This window comes from Cryptomeria japonica, chromosome 2 (assembly GCF_030272615.1).
Source record: "Cryptomeria japonica chromosome 2, Sugi_1.0, whole genome shotgun sequence".
In the NCBI taxonomy this organism is placed as follows: Eukaryota; Viridiplantae; Streptophyta; class Pinopsida; order Cupressales; family Cupressaceae; genus Cryptomeria; species Cryptomeria japonica.
Genome location: NC_081406.1, coordinates 515322919 through 515336290, shown reverse-complemented (window position 1 = coordinate 515336290; position 13372 = coordinate 515322919).

The following is a 13372-nucleotide window of genomic DNA, read 5'->3' as shown; positions in this document are numbered from 1 at the left end:
CTCTCTCTCTCTCTCTCTCTCTCTCTCTCTCTCTCTTCTCTCCCTCTTTAAAATATCACTAATAAAATCCGATATCCGATTTAATCGAATATTAGATTTCTACCATGTGGCAGTTTACTTCATAAATGGCAGCAAAGGGAAATTCATTGGGGATTGCAAATTTTTGTACAAAAATCGGATATCGGATAAAATCTGATATCCGATTTTATCCGATATCCAATTTTTGTACTCAAATTTTCAAATTTCAAATTTCGGCTTAGGAATGCTTTGGTATTAGGCTTTGAAGTTACAAGCCTGGAAAGTCAATTGAAAAAATGTGTTTTTCAGTATTCCCTGGTTTTCCAGGCTTTACACTGGTGGCTGACAACTTTTTTTGTAGCCAAAATTGATAAAACGAAAAGAGTTTTTTAAGGACGTTCCCATCTTTCCAACAATATAAGGCTTGTCTTATTTCGACTTTAGTAAATAATTATTATTTATTTTCTAATTGAATTCTGACAATAGTCCTGATTGATATACTGATTGAAAAACACTCATAACTTTCAAACGGTATAACATTTTTTGAAACTGAAACATGCGTCACATCCTATGCTTCATCTACTATAGGGAAAAATTTAAAAAAATTAAATTTCATAAGGTTTTGACCAAGTTAAGGTGGTCAGGCGTAGGAGTTTCTGAATTTTTGAAAAGCTATAGTAAAAAAATCATAAATAACTTTTTAATTCATAAAAAATTAAAAAAAAAATGTGTCACATCCGGACATGAGTCTAATACTTATATTATAAATATTATAAAAAAATATTAAGATTTGATTGTGATTAGGGTGGTCAGACATACGTCTACTTCTTATTTTTTTCCTGAAATTTTAGTACCACTGCATTGAAATTTGAAATTTTCATCAAATAGGATTTTTTTTTTTCCAAAAAACAACTAGTAGCTTAGAAACTACATTCAATTTTCTATATATTCTCTTCTTACATATTTTAAAAATAATGTTCACAACTTATTCAAATTTTCATGTCAAGTTGCATAACTCTGATTTTTCTAAAATTTCATTGCCACTTAAGGGCTTGTTTTGGCACACCATGATCCTGCACATACCCGTGTATGCGCTCATTTTCCTATAAGAAGTGCGTACACGCTAATTTTTCTAGCCGTAGCGCGTACACGCTACCTTTTCTAGGCTCGGGAAGAACAAACCTAAGTGCGTACGCAGGAATTTGAAATTTTAAAACTGCGTACGCACTGCTTGTTTTTCCAAGTTTTTTTTGGGTGGTGTCCACTTTTCTGACCACCATCTTTGTGCACATGCCCAGTTATATTTGAACTCTAACTCTTCCAAATGGAGAAATTTGGATTTTTTTTTTTGATAAGTAATTGGCCGAAGCTTGAATAACTTTTGACTGGAGCTATGAACCAGTGGGGCCACAGTAGGGGGCCCATCCCCATTAAATATCTTTGAATTATTATTATTATTATTATTATTATTATTATATTTGATTAGATTGACCCCAAGACCTTCCCCATCCTATGGAAGGCCAAGAGTCACAACTTAGAATTCCACTTTAGATGTCCCTATTGGGAATTGAACTTGGGTCTCCATAATGAGAACCCAGTGTTTTAACCAGTTAAGCTCAATCCCTTGGACGAGAAATTTGGATTTTTATTTTTACATTTCAATTCTTTTATTTGGTCATCTCAAAACTTTATATATAGCACATCATCCATGTAATACTAGTATACCTATATTTTATAAATAAAATTCATGTAGAGAACGTCGAGAGATATCAAATTGTAAAAAAATAACATTCATAAATATAAACAATTGACAAGATTTACTATTTAAAACAATTAAAACAAATATAAAACCCATATTGCATTGTCATTGCAACCTTATTCACAAGATATATATACATGCAAGAAATTGAATTTAATAAAACCAACAACTTAGCACTAGAATCTAATAAAATATTTCCTTCAAATGAATAATTAGTCAATCTTAATCTATTAATCACTATTCTCTATGCTCTTTCCTTATCACTATTTTAATTATATTATATATTTGATTATGATAATCAATCAATCTTAATTCATGATTCAATCATGTCATATACAAAACTAAATATTCTATCAGTTTCTTTTATAACATGGTTGTATTATTTATTTAATATTACTTAATTGAATCTAACAATGACTCTAAACATTCATCGAACATGGCAGTATATTTTGGAAAGTCAAATTCTCTAAACCTTAGAATAGATAAATTTGATGATGATGGCTTTAAGGTTTAGCATTATAGTTCAATTTAATGTTCAAATGGGTTTAAGGTTAGTGTTTAATTTGTGTTAAGGTTTTATAAGTGTAAGTGTGCAATTTAGGTTTGGGTTTAGAGTCAGGCTTTAATTTGGTTTAGTATTAGGGTTAAGGTTTAATTTGGTTTAAGATTTATGATGGATTTGTTGGCATAAATAGTTTTGACTATTTACATTTACCTAAATTTTAACTTAGGTAACAACATTTATTAGGTAGATGGATAATTGTAGAGTTGAATTTGGACTCCAACTCTTCCAAATGGAGACATTTGTCCAAATCTTGTGTACTCTCATCACCTACTCTTGCCTATTTAATCAAGGCTCCTTGTACATTTATGCTTACCTCATTCAATACAATCTCATGTGTTGAATATCTCTTAGCTATGGAGTATGTTCTGCAGATTGTCTCCTAGGTCAGGTGGAGACACCTACATGGTATCAAAGCCTCTCATTCTACAAATCCTTCCTATTTAGACAGTCTTCATCATTTTTAAGTTTTGAGGTCCTGATTTGTCTTAATCTGCTTGGTTATTAGAGACTTTCAAATTTTAAAGTGCCTCATCCTTGGATCAACCTTGGCGTTTTTGATTGTGGTCAAATGATTTCATTCATTGATGGCTTGTCTTTGTTTGTTGATCAAATTTCCCTACCCTCACTTGTCAACCATGCACACATTTGTTGCAGTAGATCAGATGTTTCTAATAGGTGTTGGTTATTTCTTTCAAGAGCGACTAATGATAGTTTATAAGTGGAAGAATGCTGACTAGTTTTTTGTGGTGATTATTGGCATGCATCAATCTCTTGTTTAAGCATGTGGGATTTGTGTCAGTCTCCAATCATTTATTTGTTAAGCTTGAATGATATACTTGGGATTAGACCAATAGTTTGCTTGGTCTGAGGCCTTTATTTGCATCATTTCTTTATGAGATGTCATATTTCCCACCACTAGAGTATTTCACTTGATCATGGATCTATAGAATTAAGAGAGACACTTTGTCATGAGGAAGCTTGCTAGACTTATGATATTTGTTGTGATTGCTTGCTGAAGGTATTTGTGCCTGTGTATGGCCGTGTAACTACATCGTCCTTCATTTGGTTTGATCCTCAAATTCACTAGTTGGCCTCCATATTTTTCATGTGATTTTATGTTTACAAGATTGGCTACATTAGGCCCATATTAGTCATTTTGTTGGTGCATCAAAAGCTTTTGGGCATCTTATTTTTTATCATCGATCTACAAAACATGACTTGGTGGAGAGACTCCTTCTCAAGCTGCATTTTTCTTTGGCCATGTGTACTATCATTTCCTTGGAGGTTAGAGAATTTTTTGTGAAAGGCATGTCTTTGTGGTTGGCCTGTTGATGAGGATGTTATCGTCCTACGTGGTGGAGATTCTTGCAATGATTATAGTTAAGACATTTTTTATTTGCTTGTCTGTTGCTTAAGATTTGAGTCATACCCTCATTTGCTTGGACCGACATCTTCATCATAGTGGAAGATTCATTATTAAAAATTCTTGTATTCATTTTTTCTTGCAACACGTTGTTTGAGTAGCATTGATATATTGACCTTCTTTACTCCTTTGTCAGTGCATTTATTATATGATTTGTTTCTCCATGTGATGCGATTCTATTATGCTTGGTTGTTGGTCCCACACTTAATGCTTGTAGCTTGAGGTATTTTCTAGGATTGAGTATTTTTGGCTAGTAGTACCTTCACATTTGTTTTGGTAGGCATTCATATTTTCCAATCGTTTTCCTTGCCAATAGGGATCAACTTCAGTTTTCTATAAGATCTGTATGATTTTTTTTTGTTAGATTAGTACATTTATTGTTGTCGCTCACAACATGTGTTGTGGTAGAGCATTAAGATTTGATCTCTCTTTAATCATGGGTCATCTTTATCTATTTTCATATTCAATGACACCACATCTTGAGTGTGGTGATTTCATGAAAAATGTTGTCTACGAAAGTGGTTATGAGTATAGGGGTGGAACATAAAGCCACCAACAAAGCCTACCAATGCTTTGCTCATTGGTGCCCTTTTTGTCATGGGGGGCATGTTGAGTTGATACTATTGGACATTGGTTGATGTGTTGTCATTGATGTCAACATAATCTTCTGTGTATTCCAATGTTGCAATTTGGTTGAATGAGTTGGTTTAGCCCGTGTGTTGTAGATGAGTTGATGTAGATTAAAGGGTTTCTAGTATATTGTCTGTAGATGGTTCATTCCCATTTGCAGAGGTCTGCATGTAGATGTGATCAAGCTATGAGATCCAGTATTAAGGATGTTATTCAGTTGTTTATGTTATCTGGTATTCTGGTTTATGCTCCATATTGCTTCGAAATTATAATATTTTTAGTTACGGATGTGTGGGATGTATTATGGACATTGATGTGTGTCCTTAGTTCAATTGGTTCATGATTTAAAAATCCATAAGCGAATATTTCAGGTTAACAGTCAGTTATGATGGTGTTATTAAGCTCTGATAGAGAGTTGATGATGATTCTAGTGATTTGAGTTGTTGTGGTTGATATGGTGCAATTCACAATTCACGTTGCTTATGAATATCTCTAGATCATGTTTTATGCGTATTAGTGGTCTGTATTTATTATTGTGTGCGTTATTGAATATTTTCTTTGTTCGGTGATGTTCTTCATGTTATGTGACATTTTTGGTGGTTGTTTTGGTCCAGACTATGTCTTAGGCAACATTGTTTTGGCCCACATGCATTGTTGTAGCATGTGAGGTTATTATTTTGTAATTTGTATTGAGGGTTTAGCATACGTTGAAATATAGGTTGATGACTTGTATAAAGGAATGTAATAATCATTGAGAGATATAGTACTATGTGTGAATATTGTATCCATCATTTAGTAGCAGGGAAGTTGTGTGAAGTTATTCAAAGAAGTGTGTTGCAGAGAAGATTTGATAGTGAGCTTAACCAAAACTGTACTTAGGCATATGGAGATTCTATTTTCACAGTTCATGTAATCCATATTATTGTCCAAATTCTTTTTAAGTCAGTGAGACTTCCTGTAAGGTAGTGAGCCTTCCCTAAGGGTTGTAGTCTTTCTATGTTTATTGTTTGAGCAGTGAGCTCTAGGCAGTGTGCCTGAATGCATGTGCATTCCCCATTGTAATATTTACATTTACTCATAACAAGGTATTATCTCATTGTGGGTAGGTTCCCACCGTGGTTTTTCCTTTAACCAGGTTTTCCATGTGAAAAATATTGGTGTTATGTGTGCTATTGATGTGGTGTTTTTTCATGCTTTGACTATTCTTTATCAGATCTACTTTGTGGTTTAATTTGCACTATTTTTGTGCAAGCTGATTCACCCCGGCCCCCTCTCAGTTCCTTGCATTATTGCCAATAATTGGTATCAGAGCTAGATCCTTTGAAAGAAGCTTGACCGCTTGAGGAGATCTAGGATGGCAACCTTTGCTTTCAAGAAGGATAGTTTGAGATTTGATGGAACAAACTACACTCTCTGGAAAAGCCGGATGCAATGTCATTTGAGATGCATTAGAGAAGAGTACCGAAACATTTGTCAAGATCCGATTTAGATCACCTAGTTTTAGACTACTTTTACTTGCTAGATACTAATACTGTTGACGTTACTATACTAATAAATGTGCGTAATTACATTATTTTGAATTTTGAAGTGATTAATGATGTTAGATGATATTTAATGTTATTAATGATGTTTTTAGTTATTTAAATATGATGATGAATATAATGCTTTTTTATCGTGATCTGACGTTTTTTTGTTGAGTGAGGTGATTGTAGGGTTGACCATCAAAGGCGAACATATGACCGAGGAGAGGTCTTCTAGCTTGCCGACAGTGACTTACGGAATGGTCCACCTTGTGCAATTAGAAATTAAATAATTAAATAAATTAAACTTAGAGAATTAAAATAAATAAATTGATCGAGGAATTAAAATAAATAAATAAAATGTAATAATTAATTCAAAAGTTGAATTATTAAAAAAAAATAAAATCAGTTTTAAGGTTTGTAAATCATAAAATTTAAAATATAAAATTTGTATGCATGGATTTAAAATATTAAAAGATAAAAGTATTAAAATTTGTAATTAATAATATTGAAAAAAAAGAAAACGACATACGTGAGATGATATTCAAAATCAAAATATAATCATACGCAATTAATACCAAAATTAATAAAAGACTAAAGTTTAATTAAATTTCGAAAACTACAATTAAAGCATGAATGCACAAGTCATGGATTCAAAAATAATTACTACAATCAGTTAAGTTTTTTTAAAATTATTTAAATATTAAACTCATTATAATCTAATTTTTAATCAAATTAACTTCATGCATCTTACATGCATTAAATCAATCTTAGCCTCATCATTTATAAATACAGGGTCGACTCTCATATTTCAAACAATCAGACTGGCTGGAAGTTTCATTTATCTCTTGACTTTAGTGGTCTGAAAATGATTGGTGAAGGAGGTCAAATTAGTAAGATCACGCCTTCCTCTCCTGGGATAATCTTGTAGTGTACCCATCAGAGTTCGATACTTATCGCCTCTCCTTGCTTGATTTTCATTTCTGCAATTTGTTATTTAATTGTTTTTTATCTGTAGCGTGAATATTTGAATCTGCATGTTAATCTATCTTCACTTTTCCACGCCTGGCTGAAACATGATTTATATTTTGACAGGTTTTGTCAGATAAATTCTTGATATATTCCTTCCTTAGCCAATCGATTCAGTAGTGACGCCATCTCTCTAGCCTTTCAGTGACTTTGGGTGTAGTAGCAATATCGTATCGCCTGATAGAACGAATGGAGGTGATGAGGAGTTAGCTATTGATTTTTAAGTTATGCTGAATCACCTTCTTCCCCCCTCTTCTTATTTTATCCCTGTAGATTTCCAATATGGTGAATGGCATATTTGGTGGGGAAAGGGGGCATTGCTGGTTCACCACAGAACTCTCCTTTCCACGCCTCTCCTGCCTACTTACCTCCCGCGCCTCCCTTGGTCTACATAAAAGGAATGTGTGAAATGTGTGAAAGAAGGTGATAGAAAGTTTTTTTTTTCTCAGTTTTAATTTGCAAACCACACCTTATCACTGATAAATTGACTTGAGATTTAGAGCTTTCGGGTTTTGAATTACATTATTTTGTTACAGCCTTTTTCTCTTTGTATTTGATGATAGCTTGAAATATCTCAGCTAATTCATTATGTTGAGTCTAGATTGCGGCCTGGTTTGAATGTTATTTAAAAAAAAAAATCCATTAAATTGAAGATCTTCACATTAAATTTTGTAGTTGAAATTTTACATAAACATACACATACTTAGGATTGAAGTTATAAAATGGGAATCTAAACAAGAGTCTAACATTTTTTGGGGAATAATTAAACATTATAAATATTATATATTAATCTTCTGGGAGGGATGGTTAATTTATGTCTAGTTTTTAGGAAAAGTGTGCTTGATTCTAATAGTGAGACCTTATGTATAGTCGCTGGGTTAATTAGGGAAGTAATTTTTCTTCACCTACTCCAATAGGGTAATAATGGTCATTAATTTATTAATTTTTCTCCTTGCCAGAACACATGTAGTTAGTTCAACAGATGGGTTGTTATTTTTACATGCATGCACAGGTCCCATTCCCGCCAGTTGGTTTTGGCTTGCTAGGAAACTCTGTCATGAGGGACAGGAGCTTATCATGAGCATCTAGGAAGCATAATATTTGTTTGGTTGGGTGGATAAAATGCCCGGGTCATATGTTCATCTTCCATATTGTAAATGGAAGACTATCCGAGGAAAATGGAGACGACACATTCGGAGACAAAGAATCAAAGAAAATAAATTCATAATTATAAGATGTATATTGTATCTTTATTGTAAATTGACTAGCATGGTCTCATGTAAAAGCTATGTAAAACACCAATGAGGTCCTATGTGTTGGAAACTGTGTAGGAGAAAAAGTGACACTAAGCAAACATGCCCTAATCTCACTTTCAACCACACACTTGTGGAATACGAAAGAGCCTAGAGGTATCACACAATTGGCTACTTCTTTTTGTGGAAGAGAGAGCTACGGGCTACCTATTAGGATTTCTATTCCTTTGTTGTAATTGAAAGATAGAATGATGCAAGTTCAATTCCTAACCCCAAAATGCAAGTATGAACTAATGACAAGATTACAGAATTGAACTTAAACAATGGAAAGCTATAAACACAAGGACAAGACAAGAATGTAAATGCATACCCGGAGTTAAAATCTGACTGAAAATGTTCAGGACGGGGGCGCGGGCGCCACTGTCTTGATTCTGCCCCTGAAACTGCTCCGGAAACTGTTGTTTTGCAAAGCTGTCAAAAATGCTGAAAACTACTGTTAGAAGGACCAGGGCGCCCAGCGCCCCTGTCCTGGCAGGACCAGGGCGCCCCACGCCCCTGTCCTGGTCTTTTGCTCTGAGATTTAGTGGGAAGGTCGGTCTTAGTCTGTTTCTCTCGGATCTGCAACCTGCGGCGTCGTCCGAGTCCCGAAACCTGCACTTATATCTGAAAATGTGTTTGGGCAGCTATATAGGGTTTTGCCTTAGTCAAACCCCCGCTTCGGTGATTTCCACCTCCACGAACAGCCAAGTTGTATTGTAAAATGTATTGTGTGTGCAGACCTAGTGTGTGTGCAAGGTCCTAAAATGCAAGAAAGCAAACTAGAGCAACCTAGAAAGTAAACCCTAATTGCTTGTAAATGATAATGTTTACAAATGCCCTAAATCAAGATGCAAAGTGATCTAAAGCATGAATAAGTGATATATTGAAGCTTATGCAAAGACATGAAAACAACATGAAATCATACCCAACCCTCAAGGGAGGAGTACAAGCCAATCTTCAGTCGGTAATCTCCTATTGCTCTTCAATGTCTTCCAAGCCCTAAGTGAATGAATGAAATTGATGAATGCTTGATGGATGGATGTTGATTGCTGTTGAAGTCTTCAAAGATCTGCTCTTTCGCTGCATAGAAGGTCCTTGAAAGCCAAAAATCCGGATCCTTTCAAATGAAGAAAGAGAGCTCTTATGTATGAAACCCTAGGTCGTAATTTCATCTTTTGGCCGACCTAGAGATTGAATTTCCCACCAATTTCTTGGGGTTAAGCTTTATTTTATGATTGGATCGCACCCCTAAAATTTCGGGAAAAATGACCGGGACCATGTCCATGGTCCCGACAACTTTTCACCAAATTTTCAGGGCCGTCGGATATGATGATTTTAGAGAGAATCCCGAAGTTACAGGTGATTTCGAGATGTTTTGACCCCCGAAATCAAGCCCCCAAGTTCAAAATAGGACCTAATTAGGGTTTTTGATTAAATGATGTATTGGAGGAATAAAATGGAAAGGGCACATTTTAATGAAAGGGCCCAACTTTATGATGTGGGAGATGATAAAATAGAACCTTAGACCTAATTAATCTGATTAATTAAGTGCTAAAGGGGAAATGCAATGCAAAATGCAAAATGCGCCAAGGCAGGTGCTAAACTAGGTGTGAAATTGTACCACCCTAGCAAGTGCGTACAATTTACGACGCTACATTTAGCACCCACTTTAGCGGTCATATGAACACTACGTGCATATGCAAGCTAAAGTACAGAAAAGTAAACATTATTTGAAAAAGGATATATCCATAAGTCTGTCGAACGAAGCCCCCAGCGGTATCTGCAGTACACAGTTAGGAACCGCACCCTACAAAACACACGTTAGATCACAAAAACACCTAATGCTTACTAAGGAAGGTGATGAAAATTTGAGGGTAGCTATATGCCCCCCCCTGTTTCGACTTGCTAATTTTAGTGAGTTGAAACAGGGTATCATGTTTACCACTTCGAATTGTTAAAGAATATTGATGACAAATGCTCACAAGAAGATTTGATATGAGATCAAAAACTAATGGAGAATCATTTGGTAAGAAAGAGGAATAAATCTCAATTCCAACACTACAAAGAGTGTGAGGATTTGAGAGTTCTCTAACACAAGATGAAGGATGTAAATGCGAAGAGAAGAAAAGAAAGGAAAAAAGCATGAATACACACATTGGTGATCCATGAGAAGAATAGTGAGAGAGAAAACATGGACTTCTCGCCCCTAGATCTTGTCTAGGTGATCCATGGGAAAAAGGACATGGAAAACTAGCCCCTAGAGTCTGTCTAGGTGATCCATGTAAGGGAGGAGAGCGAGAAAGTCTAGCCTTATGCCGCTAGTTCCACTCAACCTCATGCATGTGTGTGTAAGGGAGGTTAGAAGCACCTCATAGGAGTCTATGCCCGAGTATGCTACAACCTGTATATGTATAGTACAAAAACGCGTGACATCTCGCTCTAAGAGTCTGTGCTCTGGTTCCGAGAATAATCAGCTTGCATAAAAGAAAAATGGAGACATCTCGCTCTAAGAGTCTGTGCTCTAGTTCCGAGAATAATCCATTGCTCAAAAGGTGTAATGTTTATGTCATAAGCCAAGTAGAACAAGGATACCTACCTTCATCACAAAAGAAGATACCCCAAAAATGCAACAATGTCATAGATCCAAGCAAGAGAGTTTTGCGCTCTTTAAGCAAGGATGAGATAGTTGAAAAGGGATATCTTGTAGTATGTGTAAAGGAGATCCTTAGAGGAGAAGAGATATTTGTACAAAAGACACCTATCCCCGAGAGGAATTGTTTTAGACAAATATAACATCTTCTAGAATAAGACAAAGAAGAGAATAAGAATGCAATACTTTCTTCTTCTGCAAGGTGAAAGTGATTCTTAATGAAGGATGACACTCTTTTTAACCCAATTGGGAGAGTGAATTCATTATGGATGTATTTTACCAAGTGCAAAAGAGGTTGTAGTCAAGAATTTACACCTCTTGTAAGAGAGAGTCCTTGAACAAACAACAACAAATGCATACAAGGAATAACATCAAGTAATAAAGTTCACACCATCCACAAAATAGGAAAAAGTGGATCCTTAGATAAAAATAAGGAAAGATCATTGCCTCCCAAGGATAAGGACCATGAGAAGGACTTACACAATCTTCTAGGGAGAGATTTGGACATAAGCAAAAGAAGAGATGTATGAAATCACTCTTGTCCCCATAGGAACAAGAAAATTAGGCTATTATGTTGCTTCAAAAAAATATGATTGCACTTGAAATTGTACCATCATGAATGACAATGAGCCCCCAGTAAATGAGCTACCAATGTCACATAATGATAAGCAACATAATAGCCATTAATGTTATTTAAAGACATGATAGACTAAATGAGGTATTTGAATATGACATGTTAAATGCTCAACTATAAGTGAGATCAAAAACATGTATAAAAGGATAAAAATTGAAGAAGAAAAGTCACGTGAAATCTTAGAAGAGGGATGAGTGTAATTTATTAGAGCCTTATCCCTAGAGGAAAGGACTTTATGATGAATAGGAGATAAAGATTCATAAGTGGATTTAGAAATTTGAGGGGATTCATAAAGAGATTTGTTCATTGCCAAGATTTCCTTATGAGGGGAATGAGAGTTGATAGAAGTAGAAGATGATTTAGTTGAAGTGAGATCATCATCACTACTAAATATAGCATTCACATTAAGAGATGGTCTTTTAGATGCTTTGGTACGTTTGCAGGGATTATAGCCGAGTCCAAAGGCATAATTGTGAAAATTAGTCTCTAGAGGAACTTTTATCCCTTGTTCATGAGCGCCACAACCATTTCCATGATACCCATGCTTAGCAAAAATTCGAAAACCACGACCATAACGATCAGCCATTTCAAGAAGAGAAGGTGGTTTTTCATAAGACAAAGAATCAAACTCTTCATAATTAGAGGTGTGAGGAGAAGAAGTTTGAGAAGCGGCCACAAAATTATTGCTCATAGGTTCAAGTAAGACTGATTGATCTCTAGTTTCTTCCTTCTTTTTACCTTTAAGATCTCTAGGAGGAACCCTATACTCACCTACAAAGGTGGGATTAAAATCAAGAGATCCCCAATCGTCTTTTGCGAGAACCTTCTCAGGATCAAAAGCCTTTTCATGTTTAGACTCAAGTCGAGAAGGATCTTCTTCAGGAGCTTCATACTCATCCAAAGAATTTTGATTATTAGAGGGTGATGATTCATCCATAGGTATCTTGTTTAGAGAGTCATCACTAGAAGAGGAAGGTTTAGAAGAACTCCCTTTGGAAGTAGATGTTTGCAAACAAGCCTGAAGATTAGTATCACCTGTCAAGGTATATGTCTTATTGTTATAAATGAATTTAACTTGTCTATGCAATGTAGAGGGGACAGCTTGCATACTGTGAATCCAAGGTCTCCCTAATAACAAGTTGTATGTTAGATTTCCCGACATAACATGGATAGGAGTAGGCAAAGTAACAGGTCCCACTGTGATGGGTAAGGTGATGATACCTAATGAAGACTTAGCCACATTATCAAAGCCTCGAATGGGACGAGAGTCAGGCTCAATAAGGGATGTATCCACATTCATCTTATGCAATAGATTAATGCTACACACATTAAGGCCAGAGCCATTATCTACCAGTGTTCGTCTTATAGCAGTGTCATTTATGATAATCACAATCATCAAGGGATCTTATTGTTGTTGAATTTCACTAGTAGGCAACTCATCTTGAGTAAACACAATTTGAGCTTTAGGATTCATCACAGAGTTAACCAAAGACACTATATTACTAGATGTATTAGGTGGAGGAACATTCAAATCTTTCAAGGCATCTTGTAACATTCCATGATGAGCAGAAGAAGTTTGGATCAAATCCCAAAGGGATATCTTAGCAGGGGTAGTTTTAAGTTGTTCTATGAGATCATATTCCTTACCAAGAACTTGTGAAATACGAGGAGCTTGAGGAAGAACTGGTTGGGAAGGAGGAAGTGAAGTTGGGATAACTGGAGGAGGATTAGGTTGCCTATTGTTTCTTGTGTTATAGTTATGAGCAACCGCATGATAACTCTCTCTAGTCAGTTGCTTAGCATACTCATAAGGGCTCTTAGTAGAATAACCTCCTTGCACAGTAATAATAGG